General features: G+C 33.5%; 1 long non-coding RNA gene across 1 annotated transcript; it reads right to left on the bottom strand.

Annotated features, from left to right (window-relative positions):
• Nucleotides 1–491: 491 nt before the first annotated feature.
• LOC140598934 (uncharacterized) lies at nt 492–11056 on the bottom strand. The gene is made up of 2 exons (XR_012001457.1): nt 10703–11056; nt 492–1126 (listed from the first exon to the last, which is right to left on the bottom strand). It is a non-coding gene; the product is annotated as an uncharacterized lncRNA (long non-coding RNA).
• Between the last annotated feature and the right edge of the window lie 5966 nt (nt 11057–17022).

Below are 17022 nucleotides of genomic sequence, written 5' to 3'. Positions count from 1 at the left end.
CTGTATTATTAGAATCAACGAATCACCTAGAGAGCTTTGAAAAACTATCAATGCCAGGACCCCTGTCCAGATCCCTTTGGTCTTTTAAGGGATCAAGACATGAGTTTTGTTTTTGTTTTTGTTTTTGAGATTTTCCAGGTGTGATGTGCAACCCATACGGAGAACAAATGCAGTAAACTCAAATTCCTATAACAAAAATCCCTGGATCAGTAGACTCACATTTAGTTTCAGCTCAGAAGGCCTGCTGTATTAGGGTGAGTCTCAGCTGTCTGTAACGGCAAAATCCTGAAATCTAAACGTCCAAAACCAGTGAAGTGTCTCAGTCCTTATCAGGGACTTGCTCTCCCTGTTGAGAGCCATTTGCGAAGGGAGAAGAGAACAGAGAGATACTGAGGAGGCAGCCAACAATCACAAGAGACCAAGAAGTGCTATTTTCTGCTCTCTGATTCCAGGGGAGCCCACTCCCAAATGCATTTAAGAAACCTTGTGTCAAAGTGAAACACTTATTTATTGCAGAACTTTTCAGTCTTTAATATACAGAAAACTGAGTTTCCAAGAGAAATAGATTTGAGTTTTCCAAATTTACTTGAAAAGTCTTTAAAAATAAAATCGAGTATTTTCTCTCTCCTTCCCTCTCTCTTTTCTCCTTCTTCTTCTCCTTCCTCCTCTTCTCCTTCCTCTTCTTCTTCTTCTTCTTCTTCTTCCTCTCTATTTCTCTCTCTCTCTCACACACACACACACACAGTCCAAATTAAAAAAAATAACTTTGGGAAACACCACAATACACATTTTAATCATAGTTATAAATACAGGTTTCCCCCACCATCCTAAAGTAGAGCATTTCTATGAAATCTTTTGTAAGTCTAAATGATGTAAGATGCATAAACAATTACCATTAATTTAATATGGAAAAATTTTGAGCATTCCCAGACCCCCAATATAACTTCTTTGGCTTTTAGAACACACTTTGTTAAAGGAGGCACAGAATAAATCTAGATAAAGCACAGATGTTCACAGACTTCAAAGCTCTGGCTGCTTGATGCTGAGAGGCTGAGTATGGTTTCTTGGAAGAAGCTTGCAGGGACCATTCTCACTGCTCATGGTATGTTCTGCTCCATAAGGCTAGCTGCAAAACAAATGTTGAATGCTATTTTGCTTTTTGCCTTTTTTCATAAAATAAAAAATAATATTATATTTCTTTTGGTTTTAGTGAAATAGGTACCAACTGTAGGTCTTAAAAGTCAAGTGGCATAATGCAAACTTTCAAGGAAAAATGAGGAATAACTGTATATAGTAAATATCCCTTTTTCTTTATTTCTGCCTACTAATAATTTCTTAAAAGATTTTATTTATTTATTTGACAGAGAGAGGGAGAGCACAAGTGAGAGAAGGGGCATATGAAGAGAATATCCAACTAGACTCCCGCTGAATGTGGAGCCCAACTTGGGGCTTGATCTCAAGACACATGAGATCAGGACCCAAGAGAGGAGGACCTGAGCCAAAACTAAGAGTCAGACACTTAACTGACCGAGCCACCAAGGCACCCCTATCTACTAATAATTTTAAGTAAAAGAGAGATTCTTGCCTTAGATATTTCAGTATATCAAAAACAAAGTTGTAAAATGTATAATTGCATTAGTTATTTTATATTTAGTTACAATTCTATAGAAATCTATTATTCCTGCTCCATTTTCAGATAACCCCAGGGAAAATGTTGTAGTTAGTCATGCATCATACCATGCTTCATTCATCCCTAATACTGCTGTTTGAACAGAGGTTCTTGGTTAATAAATTAAATTGGAGAGATTATGATATCCTGTTATAAGGAATTAGCTTTCATGCTATGCCTCAAAGGATAGGTAACTCTTCCCATGGAGAAGAATTTAAAATATATCTTCGTTTATAAGAATCAGGTTCCTGGTGCTTATTCCAGTGCAAATATTCTCTAATATAATGACAAAAGTGCAATATGTTTAGGGAGTCTAAAGACTTAGAAGTTTGTGGTCAAGTAAAGTCAGAAACTAACATTTTATTTAAATAATACTTATTGATCACTGACAGACTTAGGTAGTACTACTTACATGTATCACAAACTATTAAAGGAAACAAAGCCTTCATTGAACCGAAGACTCAGTACAAAAAAGAGGCATGTTAAACAAAAGTAAATCATAGTAAGTCTTCTTACCACACCAAAGAAGAAAAAATAAGTAACTAATATGAAGTGATGGATGTGTTAACTAACTTGGTTGTGGTGATCATGTCAAAATGTCTATGTATGCTAACCCATCATTTTGTATACCTTAAATAGATACAATTTTGCTTGTCAACTATACTTTAATAGTGCTGGGGAAAAAAGATAAGAAAAATTAAAAAATGGGAGAAGAGTTAATTTGACAAATTTGTTCATTAATTTAATTGTAAAATCCTATAGAAATATTAATAATGCAATAGCTACAGTCAGACTGGCTTCATTGAGCTTTCTTCCAGGGGCTCCTAGACAGTAGCTAAGAGGGGCTGGACCCACATCACTGGCCATTTTAGGTTCAAAGTCTGCAGGCCTATCACCCAAGGTAGAAGTAGGCATGACTCTTCCTGGATCCCAGGACCACAGAGGGTGAATTGGCCATCTGGTCACAGACCTGCCTTGGCAATTTTGGACTCCAAAGGGGTGTCACAATTTCCTACCTGGATCTCTAAGTACCCACAAAGGCACTTTGTCTTTGGATGGCTGCCAAATCATTGTTGCTGAGGGAGATATGAGTAGGGGAGCTCTTATTCTTCTACCTTGCTGACATCATTCCTTGTCTTTTACTGTCTGTGCCAGCTTTTGTTATCAATCTAATGCTGAGAGGTAATTAGTTAGAAGATTCTCTGTGGGCCACATATCTTGTGAGTGAGGCTCTGATTGCCTTGTATTCCAGAAAATCTTTACAAGTTCTTCATATAGTGAAAGCTTTGGGAACAAGAAATACTATCTGCCTTTGGTAGGTTACTATCTAGTATAAAGGGATAATATCTGTCCCTAAAGCAAAGATGGTAGACTTCCAGAAGATTTGAGTTCCCTAAACCTGCTGTTCCTGTCCATATTAATATAACTCACTGTGTGTACTGGAGTCAACTGGGTCTCTTTACATTACACTGTAATTAATAATGGTTTATGACTCTAAAGTACGGATAAAATAAAAATACATACAACAATGAGAGAAAATTCACACAAGATATAAATGGAATTATAGTGTTCTACATTCCTTACATTTTCAGGATGTTTTAAAATTATTAATTTTTTTACATAAAAGTTTATGTAATTTTCTTACATAATAACTGTGAATTTTATAACTCATATAACCAGAAAAAGAATATCAAGTTAGTATACAATGAACAAGCTAATAGAAAGGAAAATGGAAGAGTGAAATATATCATTAGTTCAAAAATGTTGAAAGAAACACAGAATAGATGTCAGAATTATTAAACATGTAGTAAAATGGTAGATTTAGCTAAAACATAATAATTATATTAAATATATATGTACAAATATATACATTTAAAAATCTGTTTACCTAGGTCAGGGTAGATAAACATTTTCCGTAAAAAGAACCAGTTAGGGAATGTTTTGAAATTGGTTGGCCTTGTGGTTTCTATTACAACTGCTCAGCTTGGCTGTTGAAGCATGAAAGTAGCCATATGTAACTCAATGAACAAGGTGGTACTTTACAAAATAAGTGGGGGGTGAGATTTAGCCAGTTGGAAGCAGTCTGCTGACTCATGGTCTACAGCTTAATAAAATATTTAGTAAAATAGACCCAATTGCTAATAAGAGTAACATAATTTTTTAAAGGTTTTATTTATTTATTTATTTATTTATTTATTTATTTATTTAAGAGAGGGAGCATGAACCGGGGGAGGATCAGAGGGAAAAGCAGACTCCCCACTGAGCAAGGAGCCTGATGTGGGGCTCCATCCCAGGACCCAAAGATCATGACCTGAGCGGAAGAAAGACACTTAACCAACTGAGCCACCCAAGCATGCCAGAAATACCTTAAAAAGCTTGAAAGTAGTAGTATAAAAAAGGCAAGTATTAGGTGCACAAATATTATTTAGCTATGCTAATAACAAGTAAAACACACAGACAAAATGTATTAATAGAAACAAAGAAAGCATACCCCAAAATTAATGTCAAATAATAGAAAAAATAAAATGCTAAGTCTCTATAAACCTAAACATATAATTTGAAAGTATTGTAAAACAACAGGACAGAAAAAGGGGAAAGAGACAAATTGAGAAAGTGGAAGATTGATCATTATTCTCTCAGTAACTGACAGAAAAAATAAATCAAAATCTATTAAAAATATGAAGGAATTATAATACATTAAAATAAAAATCAAATTAATTTACCTTCACAGAACATTGTATACAACTATTATCAGGAATTTTGTCTACATATTTTAAATTCATTAAGATGCTATTACTGTTTATAAGTATCCATTTATAATTAGATTTTTTTCACATATTTACTTTTCCATTGCTTTTCTTTTGTTTGTTTTTTTCCTGAGTATTTATTTGTGCTTCCTTTGCCTCAAGAATGCCCTTTGTTACATCCTTCAGCACAGTTCCTTTGGCAACAATCTTTCTATTTGGTTTATCAGAAATTTTCTTCATTGTTTACCTTCATTTATTCTGAGTCAGTAGTTGTTTTGTTTTGGTACTTTAAAGATGTAATTCCATTTGTTTTATGGTTCTTAATTTTTCTCTTGAGAAGTCAGATGTAAATCTTATCTTTCTTGCCTCTGAAGAAATATGTCATCCTTTCACTATCTGACTCCTCTTTATCTTTGGTTTTCAGTTATTTATGATTTGTCTATATGTGGTTGGTTTGTATTCATCATGAATTTGTTTCATTGATCTTCTTAGAACTAGGGCTTTATGTATTTTTGCAAATATTGTTTCTGTTACTTTTGGAATCAATCATAATATATTACATTTTTCACCATGTTCCATAAATATTTTGTTATTTTTCTTTCATTTTCTAATCATCTTTCTATGTATGTTATATATTTGTAAATTATTTTCTATTGTACTAATTCCCACTTGACTTACTCTTTCTTCAACTATATCTCATCTACTACTAAAATATGTACTGAGTTCTTACTCTCAGTTGTTCTTAAATTTCAGTTTGAGAGCACCATATGTATTCCAATTATTTCATTATGTTCTAAGTTGTTATTAATTTACTGAATTAATTAATCACAAATATTGGGTCTGCTTGAAAGTAAATTTGAGCTTTTGTAAAGCTATTTTTTTTAATATAGTATCCTTTTATGCTTGTGTTATCACCTTTGATTATTTAAACTGAAAACCCAAGTTATCTATCAGTGACCCTCCTTTTTGCTGGTCTTTGAACTACCCATTCCTTGTGAATGGCTAAGGATCTGTTTAGCAACTCATGGGAGAGTAAACCTAAATACTTTGCTTCCCCTTCTCTTCATATTCTGGGCACCTTCACAATTCTTGCTATCTTGCTGAAATTTTGACACTTTCATGTAGATTTTAGTTTCCAATTGTGTCTATTTTTCCAGGTGTTCTCACTGGGATTATATTCGCATTAAGCTAATCCATGATCACTAAAAGAACTACGCCTTGCCCACATTTTTGGTGGTGAATTTTATTGAGATGGGAAAAACTAGAAAAGAAAATATCTTGGTATTTATAACCAATTCTACCTTAAAAAACTATAGATTTGGGGATGCCTGGGTGGCTCAGTGGTTTAGCGCCTACCTCCAGCCCAGGTCGTGATCCTGGAGTCCCGGATCGAGTCCCATGTCGGGCTCCCTGCATGGAGCCTACTTCTCCCTATGCCTGTGTCTCTGCCTCTCTCTCTCTCTCTCTCTCTCTCTCTCTCCCCCCCTTTCTGTGTGTCTCATGAATAAATAAATAAAATCTTTTAATATATATTAAAAGATTAGTACCTCAAATATATATATAGATATATATGTATATATATATTAGTACCTCAAATATATATATATATTTGAGGTACTAATGGGATACACTAACATTTTCAGATGGCAGCTGGATATCATTTGGATGGTTTATCATTTGGACAAGCTTATCATTTAGATGGTTTTAATTATCAATTCAAGTTGATTAAATTCAATGAGATGCATAGTTATAGGAATAGAGCTTTAGAAGCCAAAAATAAAAGAGGGTTTAGATATAAGTTCTGTGGAATTGAAAAATTCAGATTATAATGGAGAAGAACGATACCATCAAGGAAAATCATAAGAAGCAAGCAAAGAGGATGGAAGGAAGTCTAATAATATGTTGATGTGAAAACTAACAAAGAGAAACATTTCAAGGATAGAATAATCAATAGTGATAAAAAAATTATACATTTAATTAAGATAAATCCAAAAATGTATCAATTGGAAATGGATTTTGTAATAAAGTTTTTCTACCAGAATCATGGAGTAAATAAAACCCAGAGGGGAGTGGGATAAAAATGAATGGAATACTATAATTTTAGCAATTTTATTAACTAAAAAGGCGTATAAACCTCCTACTCTAAAACACAACGTAATATTGTGCACAATATAAGAACATTATTTTACATGCAAAAATGAGTACAGAGCCATAAGAAAAGATCCCTAGAGGCTAAAAACAAAAAAGAGCTAGAAATAAGGCTATGAATTGAAACAAAAATTTCTGCTTTGCATCTCTGCAACAAATGACCTGCTTGTGAAACACTTCATAATAATATTACAAAATGTAATACATATTATATAATTCTTGAAAATAAATAATAAAATCACAAAAATTGTTAGAGCTAAAACAGAAATTAGAATAAACTATTTAAAAATGCATATATTTAAGCAGAAACACTTAGAAATAATGGGGTGAGTTCGATATAGGAAATAAGAAAAAGATTAACAGAACAAATCCAAAGGGATTAGAAACAGGAAAATAAAAAAAAGTTCAAAAACAAATGAATACATGAAAAATAAATCAAGATATTTGACTTTGCTAAAAGTTGGTTATTTCAAAAGATGAATACAAAATTCTCCCTGAAATTTTGCCAACACACACACACACACACACACACACACAGATGAGAAAAACAGAGTGAGAGAGAGAGAGAGAAGGAAAAATATCTTAAAACTAACAAAAAAATAGAGAATATGAACTACTTTTGACCAATCCATTTGGCATATCACTGGTTAAATAAATTTGGCAAGTTGAATGACTTTACCAAAAACTGGTGGTTAGTAGATATTGTTAAAAAAAAAAAAAAGAAAAGAAAACATGAATAAGCATATAATGATTAGAAAAGTGAATTCAGTAGTAAAATTATGGACACAAATAAAATGAGCACACAAAATAAATACCAACAATAAAATTCAGACTGTAATTTTATTTTATGTATTTATTTTTAAAGACTTTATTTATTTAACAGAGAGAGGGAAACAGAGAGCACAAGCAGGGTAAGCAGCAGGCAGAGGGAGGGAGAGAAGTGGGCTCCCCACTGCGAGAGCCCAATGCTGGATCCTGGGATCATGACCTAGGCCAAAGGCAGATGCTTAGCCAACTGAACCACCCAGGCGCTCAAAAAAATCAGACCATAATTTTATAGCATGTTTTATTTTTTTATTTTTTTTAATTTTTTTTTTTTTATTTATGATAGTCACAGAGAGAGAGAGAGAGAGAGAGAGAGAGGCAGAGACACAGGCAGAGGGAGAAGCAGGCTCCATGCACCGGGAGCCCGATGTGGGATTTGATCCCGGGTCTCCAGGATCGCGCCCTGGGCCAAAGACAGGCGCCAAACCGCTGCGCCACCCAGGGATCCCTTATAGCATGTTTTAACAAATATTCTAAGGACATATTATCCTAAAACTATACAAATTCTTTAAGATAATAGACCCTAGGGATGCCTGGATGGCTCAGTGGTTAAGCTCTGCTTTCATGATCAAGGCATGGTCCTGGAGTTCAGGGATCGAGTCCCATATCAGGCTCCCTGAAGGAGCCTGCTTCTCCCCCTGCCTATGACTCTGCCTCTCTCTCTCTCTCTCTCTCTCTCTCTCTCTGTGTGTCTCTAATGAATAAATAAATACAATCTTAAAAAAAAAGATGATGGACACTAATTTTACTATGATTATATAAACTTTATTGCAAAAAAGCAGTTTTTAGAAGTTAACAAAACTGTAAATTACAGCCATTATTAGTTTTTAGCAGATATATCAATATCAAAATAGAACAAAAGCAATCTAAATCCTTGAAAGTATGAGAAAAGCTCATCTATAATGATCAAATTAGGTTGTTTCAAGGAATAAAAGACTGTTTTGACACTTAAAAATCTGTTGATGTTATTTACCACATTATCAGAAAAAAGCAAAAGACGACAAATGATCCTTTTCAAGAGAAAAAGACTTCAGTAAAATTAAAAAGTCATATAAAATCTAAAATATTTGATCATGCAAGGACATTCCTAATTTTAAAAAGAAGCATTTATTGATCAAAAGTCTATAGGGGATCCCTGGGTGGCGCAGCGGTTTGGCGCCTGCCTTTGGCCCAGGGCTCGATCCTGGAGACCCGGGATCGAATCCCACGTCGGGCTCCCGGTGCATGGAGCCTGCTTCTCCCTCTGCCTATGTCTCTGCCTCTCTCTCTCTCTGTATGACTATCATAAATAAATAATAATAATAATAATAATAAAAGTCTATAGAAACTCCAACCATAATGATCAAACTTTAAAGCCTTCCCTTTGAAAATATAATTTAAGGTGCTTAGATCATCATTTCTTTTCAGTATTGTCGTCAAACCCTTCAAGTACAGCAAGACAAAAAGAGCATAAAGATTGATAAGGATGGGGATCCCTGGGTAGCGCAGCGGTTTAGCGCCTGCCTTTGGCCCAGGGTGCAATCCTGGAGACCCGGGATCGAATCCCACCTCGGGCTCCGGGTGCATGGAGCCTGATTCTCACTCTGCCTGTCTCTCTCTCTCTCTGTGACTATCATAAATAAATAAAATTAAAAAAAAAAAGATTGAAAAGGATGAAGCAAGAACCTTTATTTTCAGGTTATCAGTCTTTTCATATGAAACAAGAGAATATAGACAAATTTTGGGGAAAAGCAGTATTATTGAATATAAGATCCTATAAAATAAATTTCATATGTACTAGCAGCAAATAATGATGAAAACAGAATTACATACATTATTTATAATATCAGTAGAAATAAATTTGATGAGGATTAAACCTATCAAAATATAGCTTTTATAAGCATACTTATAAAGAATGGAGGGCCTAGGACAGTCAAATAGACATATCAGAACTTGAAAAATAATAAATTTAGCATTTCAGATCATGAGGACCATTCAATAAATAGTCTGGGACAACTAAATGTATCCTTAACCATACACCCAACATATTAAAAACTAGTCTAGAATTAAATCTTAAATATAAAAGTAGAATCTTTAATATTTAAAAAAATATGTTCATCCAAATATAATTTCCCTGAAAAAGACTTTTTTAACAGCACAAGAAGTGAAAGCAGCAATTATTAATACATCTTATTACATTTATGTCAAAAGGATAAAAGGGATGTGAGGGACGTGAAAATGCAAGTTTACATACAAATGTAAAGAAATGAAAATACCATCTTTAAAATATAATTGGCAAATCTGACAGATATCTTCAAAATAAAATCAGATTAAAAAAAATAGGTCTCCTTCGCATAATCTGCATAATCAGAAGATAAGTATAGCAAATAGTTGTAAATCTTTAGACTATAAAAAAACTGTGTTCCAAATACTAAATACTAAAATTACTTGCGTACATGTGTTGCGTGCATGTATCAATTTTTAACAAAACTGAAAAAATATTCTTTCACATGCAAGGACCCATGAAGCACCCTATTTGAGTACCTCTCTAAACAAAATCTCAAAAGTAATTTTTAACAATTTTTTAAGAGGAATGAAAAACTCTCAGGATGTCAGAAGTTTTAGTGGAGATCTAAAAGCTGGTGTTGCCTATTATATGTATTTGTCTGATGAATCAAAAAGTAATTACTTAAAAGTAAAAACTTTTAACTTCATTAAAGTTAAAAAACCAGCACAAGCTATGTTACAGCAAAGTACATAATGCAAAAAAATAAATAAATACAAGTGTTCATTCACACATCACATCCCAAATGGCAGCAAATTAAATACAGTGAATTCAGTAACATTAATATATTCACACCTTTATGTCAAAATATAAATAAAATCAATAATACGATAAAGAAAATAATGTCATAAAATCATGCCTTCTGAGTAAAATACCCATAAAACTAAAAATAAAGTTATCCTTTTAAAAATTAAAAGAAATAATATTTACTTTAAAATATCTTACATGTGGTGAAAACTGACGTAGGCCCTATTTTTTTTTTTGTACAATTTGACTATTCAATTATTTTAAGTGTTATTGTACAAGCGTTTTAATGCTTTCTTTGCTCTTTGTTCTTTTTTTTCTCTCTTATTTTCCAGTCCCCACACTCCTCATTGGTATCTCCTCACCCTTCACCCTCCACCTAGGGAACCCATGCTCATAGCATGGTGTGTGTCCTTTCAAACAATGTTAAACATTGTCTCTAGCTCTATCTCAGTCTCTATGTTTATCTCTGGAGCTAACAGTACCTAAATACATATTTAGTTAATTATCTGAAAACATACTTACCTGTTTGTTTCACTTTGAGTCCAGACTGGAGACATAAATCATAGCAGCTATTGTAACACAGAGAATTTAGTAACAGTAACTGTCAAAAAGATATAAAATCATTAAGTTAATCCAAAAGTGCAATAAAAAGAATATTAACATATCAGAGAGGTAGTAGCTACAGAAAGCAGCATTCCTAAAGCTGGGAAACAGAGGAGAACTGTTTGAAATTAGTAAGGAATAAACTCTTTGAGAGAGGAACACCATGGAGGACAGTGTTGGCTGAGCTTGAAGGAAGGGTCTTTTGAGGCTAGGACCAGGTCTGTGAAGAGATTGCCAGCTGGATGATATTATAGTCCCGAGGTGGGTGAGCCTGATTTCACAAGCTTTAGAAACCTGTGAACTGTGTTCAACTGCTGATACAGAAAGGGACTGCCGATGCCAGGGGAAGAAATGTAGGACGTAGGCAGAAATCAACAAACAGAAAATATACAGGAGACAAACAGGAAGGGTTCGGTCCTTTGGTGGCCAAACTGAACACAGGACACCTGGCACACTCGAAATGCAGTTTGCAGAGCCCAAGCATTGAAGTCACAAAGCAAACTGCAGAAGTTTAGCTTTGGAGCTGAGAAGCAATAACTTCATACATGGCACTGTCCATCCTTGGGTTACACAGCATCTATATGTGCACTTCCATCAAAAACAAACAGATAAGCACTCTTACCTTGCTTCTGGCTACATCTTTGTTAATAAAAGCCTGAGAAAACATATATACAGCTCTAAGATCTGCTCTAAGTTCAGCTGCAATTTTCTTACCTCTCTTTTCCGTAGCCTCCCATGAGTGAAGCTATAATGTAGTCTCTCTCTACTATGGGTGATGATAGTGTACCCAAGTAGGATGCATCTTGAGAATTTCCACATAATAATTTATACAACATATACATGAATACATAATTTTTGCTAGAAAACAAGTAAGCTACAGCTCAAAATTATGCAAGAGAGTCACAGATAAACACTAATATTGTATGTGCATATTTGAAGCAAGGTTGTGGGAAAATATGAAATTGAGTAATAATAGAGTATACAGAGTCCTTCAAATTCTTTTTCTCCCTACAATTTGTTAGCATAGATAGTTTGTGTGAGCAGTGGCAAATGTCTAGTAGAGAAGAATACTACTTTATGTCTGTTTAGCATGGTAGAGAGCAGGGAACACCTGTAATCCTACAACAATTGGAGCAAGCCCTTATTAAAGAGAGGAAGACTGGATAACTCCTACATCCTGACCCAGTTCTTATTAAATTACCTAGAGGGGGAGGAGAAGAGCCTCCAGGACCATCCAGATTTGCTTGTCCTTACTTAACTATGCTAAATGCATTAAAAACTTAAATTAAAAAAAAAACAACAAAACATAAAGGAATAGGAAAAAAATGATAAATGACTATTTACATGACTTTGAGTGGGAAAGAACATTGTGAGTATAACACACCTAGAGAAGTAGTCATGTGAAAAAAGCAGATTCTAAATAAGTAGATAATTTCTTTATTAGATGAAATATTATTAGGATATACTGAAATCTGTGGTCCTTTTCTCTAATTTTCCTAATTTTCTATCACTAGCATATATTTCTCTTGTTATCCTGGAAAAATAAAATGGGCATTGTTTTCTGTGTATTTTTAATTTTTATGTTAAAATTATTTGTCAGGTAAGTATCCTCTTTCAAGCCTTAAGAGAAAAAATGATTCTTATGTTGCATACACTAAGCATAATTTTAAACATTAAAAATGATCAGGATATTCCAAAAATGGCAATTGCAAAGGAAGGAAAAGTTAAAAGCAATATAAATTGGCATAGTTAGCCTATTATTTTAGAATCTGCCCAGCACAAATTGGACTGGTATTCACTCCTTGGAAGATTGTCCCTGTTTCTTCCCACTCCAGCCATATGGAGAGAGCCATATGGTTGTAATTGCCTTCAAGTCTTTTCTTAAATGTCGCCTTATCAGGGAAGTCTTCCCTGACCATCTTATACTAAACATAACATCTCTCCTTTGTTCTTCATGCCCTTTACAGCTTTATTTTTTGTGATAACATATGACAACCTGACACATTGCTTTATTTGCCTCTTGTCTTTGTGCTCTGCCTGTTTAGAGTTAGAACAGGGATTGGACTTTATTAGTCTATTTCATCCCAAATGAGAAGAAGACTGCAGTGGATGTGATAGGGCCCAATTAATATTTGTGAAGATTTGATGAATGTGAAAATTGCCTATTCATTGATCACATTTCAGTTTTGGAGGGGTCGCATGAATCTTTCAGAGTACTTTCGTCAAGGCTTTACTCACCTTACTAAGAGTAAGGAAGGGCTGTTTAGTCTTGTGATGGTTAACAGGGTGAGATGCTAAGTGACTTACAGCCATTGCTATGTTCTCAACATTATGGTAAAGGATGGTCAAAAATAATGAGAAAAAAACAGAAAAACAAGATGATCAATTAAAGTCCCAGTGAGACTTGATTCTCTCATTCCTATAATACTTAAATCTGTACTGCACATGCCACTGCCACGGTCTATTTATATGAACAATATATTTTCCTTGTGCGTACACTTACATTTGAGTTTCTATCACTTTCAACAAATAGATTGCTGACATTATATTAGAATTACATAATATACTATAAGAATGTAAAGCGTCAGGCTGTAAATAATTCTCAGTAGATTTAAAAATAAAAAAAATGAAATTAACATTAAGTGAAATCTGAAAAAATAAAGGAAGAATATTGACTTTTAAGAGATAAAATTATTATTCTATACAGTTTGATTTTTTTATCAACTTGTACCTCCTCATTGTCAGTGAGAGTCTAACTCCAGAGCAGCTTTGAATAAGGTGCTAGGAAAAGTCGTAATCCTTTCTGAACTAGTTCATGTAAAGACCGTGAGAAGAGCTAAGCCACTGTTATTTGTTATTAATTAGTTTCCTTGTTGTCAAAGTATTTTTCAAATATAGCATGCACTGGTTGAATCTTTACTCATTTATTTTATTTAAAATCGTCGTTTTTCAATTTGCTTTGCAAAAGATCAGCTATTGGAATTAATTTTAGAGGAAATATCTGTGAGATAGTGTTTTGTTTTCTCTTTCTCTCCTTTAATTTGTTATCTTAATCTATAGGAAAACTGAAGAGATGTGTTCTCTCTACTAGGTATAGAAAAAAAGAGTGAATGTTCTTTTCCTCACAAAATCAGAGGTGAAAATAACTTCTTCATCGATGAGCATGAAGCTATTTTGTAGAACATTAAACATCCCAATTATCAGCAATAAATGCAGGGATTTCCTGATTACGCATTTAATGCTAACTGCAATTTACTCATCAAGATACCCTTTTAATTCAACTAATAATCCTTCTAATGATAGGATATTTGATTTATCTTTGTAATTAAAATCTTTACTTCAAGTATGGCACACAGTAGGCATTCGGGAAATATTTCTTATGACTCTCATTGGGCTGGTTGATCATTAACAGATTAGAAATTTTTTATGAACTTCTAATTTTAGAATAACTTAAATTACAGAAAAAATTTTAATAATATAATATAAAAATGTAAATTGTTCTTATACACCCACACCTAGTTTCCCTATTATTAATATCTTACATTAATATGGTAACTTATTACAATTAATAAACCTCTATTAATACATTATTATTTGAAGTTCATACTTTGTTCAATATATTTCCTTAATATCTTTTTCCGTTCCAGTATCTTATTACTACATTTCATTTAACTATCAAGTCTCTTTAGGTTCCCCTAGGCTTTAACAGTATCTCTACTTTCCCTGGTTTTAATGACCTTGATAGTTTTGAGGAGTAATGGTGAGATATTTTATAAAATGTCCTTTTATTGGGATTTTTTTCATGATTTAACTGAGTTTTGGATTTGGTGAGAAAACCACAGAAATAAAGTGCCTTTTTCATCATATCAAGAGGACATACTATCATCATGACTTATCACTATAGATACTAACCTTAATAAGTTGTTTGATGTACTTGTTTCCCAGGTAGATGTACCCATCAATACAGTTGTTTCATTGATAGATGAGTTTTGGTAAATTCTGCTTTTGTTTTCACTGAGTTCAAGATACTTTCTAACTTGCCTTTAGTTTCTTCTTTGAATCATAGATTGTTTGACAGCATGTTGTATAATTTTCAAATACTTGGGTATATTCCAGACATGCTTTTGTTGTTGGATTTGAATTTAATATTTTGTGGTCAGCAACCTTTGCTGTATAATTTTGTGATTTAAAATTTGATTAAGTGCATTTTTGTTCAGAGACTAGTCTATCTAGATAAATGTTCCATATATAGTTGATAATGTTTATTTACTGGTTTTGAGGTGTAGTTTTTATATATATATGATTTTCTATACACATGAATTAGTGTATATTTTTGTGTAAATATGCACAAAGAAACACCATATTCCTTATTAGGAGAGGTGTTAAGTTTTCTATTTTCTTCCTTAATTTTTGTCTGCCTTGTACTATCAATTACTGAGAGGGGAGTGTAGAAACTTCCAACTATGAGTATTTACTTCATTTACTTTGTAGGTTTTTTCAAATACCAAGAAAATAAACATCTTCATGGACGATTAGGACCTGCATATCCTTAAGGTTAATAACACTGTGTTGCACACCAATATATTTGTTAATGGAGAAAAACACATACACACAAACCATAATAAATCTAAATCCATGGACTTTATGGATGTAACCATTGAACAGCTTACCATAGAACCTCCAAGTCATTAAATATGTGAACTTAAATATTTTTTCTCAATGCAAAGTTCTATAAAATAAATTATGCTACCAATCATTACATATGAATGACAAATATATGAAATATTTTATGTGAAATATATATTACATTATATTGTGAGTTCCTGAAGATCTAACTACATTTTATTTACCTTTGTAGCTGGTGGGCTGGGGACTGGCAAAATAATTGCCAGATACAAGAATAAATAATAAATATTAAATGTCCAGTTTAAAGTGTGGAAGGTACATAAACCTTTACCCATACCCCCTATATTTTATTCAAATTCCAGCTGCTGAATTCCTACTTGTAAATATATCTGGATGTGTGCCCTACCAATGACTTCTAGACTTCAGTCATCACTGAATTCATACTACATAATTCCTTCAAATATATTTTCTATTTTCATATTCCCTTAGCCTTACTATAAAACTTTTAATGATTCTTTCGTGCCTGCCAGAGCAAGAACAAATTCCTTTTCTGGACTTCCTGAATTCCTCAGTCTTGACTCCATATTATCCCACCTCACTTTTTTCTACTTCAATTTCCTCAATTGTAAATTGGGATCTACAAAATTCCTTTAGTCACCCTAAATCTAATTGAAAGAAACACCATGTCACACAATGTATCTCCTAGTCTTTGTTCTGGTTTCTTTCTCTCCCTATCATTTTATCACTATATAAAATACTTCACATTTGTATGTTTACCAACCAAAATAAGCTAGGATATGCTGCAATATTTAAAATCAAACTGAAAAATGCCAGGGCTTAAAGTGACAAAGGTTTATTTTTTAATCATGTCATGTATATATTATGGGTCAACTGGCTTCATGTCTCGGTTTTCATTACCCTCACTCCAGACCCAGAGTGCATAAGCATCATTATCTAGAGCTATTCTGGCCTCAGTTCTAAAACAAGAGTGATTGTGACAACATGTGTAGTAGCAGTTAACTTTCTGTCCAGAAATGACAAATCACTTCTGCTTGTATTTTATTTCCCGAAGTAAATTACATAATTATGAAAAGGTCAAATGATTATTGTTTATTTGGATACTGACCATCTTTCTCACAAGCAAGTAAACTCGATCAAGGTTGGAAGCTTTTTTATTTCATTCAGTCTGATATAACCTGTTCCTAGAAGAGTGCCTTACCTATGGTAAACTCCAAATAAATACTTGCTGAACAAAAAGCCCACAGCAAATATCATTCTCAGTGGGGAAGCACTGGGAGCCTTTCCCCTAAGATCAGGAACAAGACAGGGATGTCCACTCTCACCACTGCTGTTCAACATAGTTCTGGAAGTCCTCGCCTCAGCAATCAGACAACAAAAAGACATTAAAGGCATTCAAATTGGCAAAGAAGAAGTCAAACTCTCCCTCTTCGCCGATGACATGGTACTCTACATAGAAAACCCAAAAGCCTCCACCCCAAGATTGCTAGAACTCATACAGCAATTTGGTAGCGTGGCAGGATACAAAATCAATGCCCAGAAATCAATGGCATTTCTATACACTAACAATGAGACTGAAGAAAGAGAAATTAAGG

This window comes from Vulpes vulpes, chromosome 5 (genome assembly GCF_048418805.1).
Source record: "Vulpes vulpes isolate BD-2025 chromosome 5, VulVul3, whole genome shotgun sequence".
Classification (NCBI taxonomy): Eukaryota; Metazoa; Chordata; class Mammalia; order Carnivora; family Canidae; genus Vulpes; species Vulpes vulpes.
The sequence above is the reverse complement of the archived record's forward strand: the minus strand, read 5'-3'. Positions and strand labels throughout refer to the sequence as shown.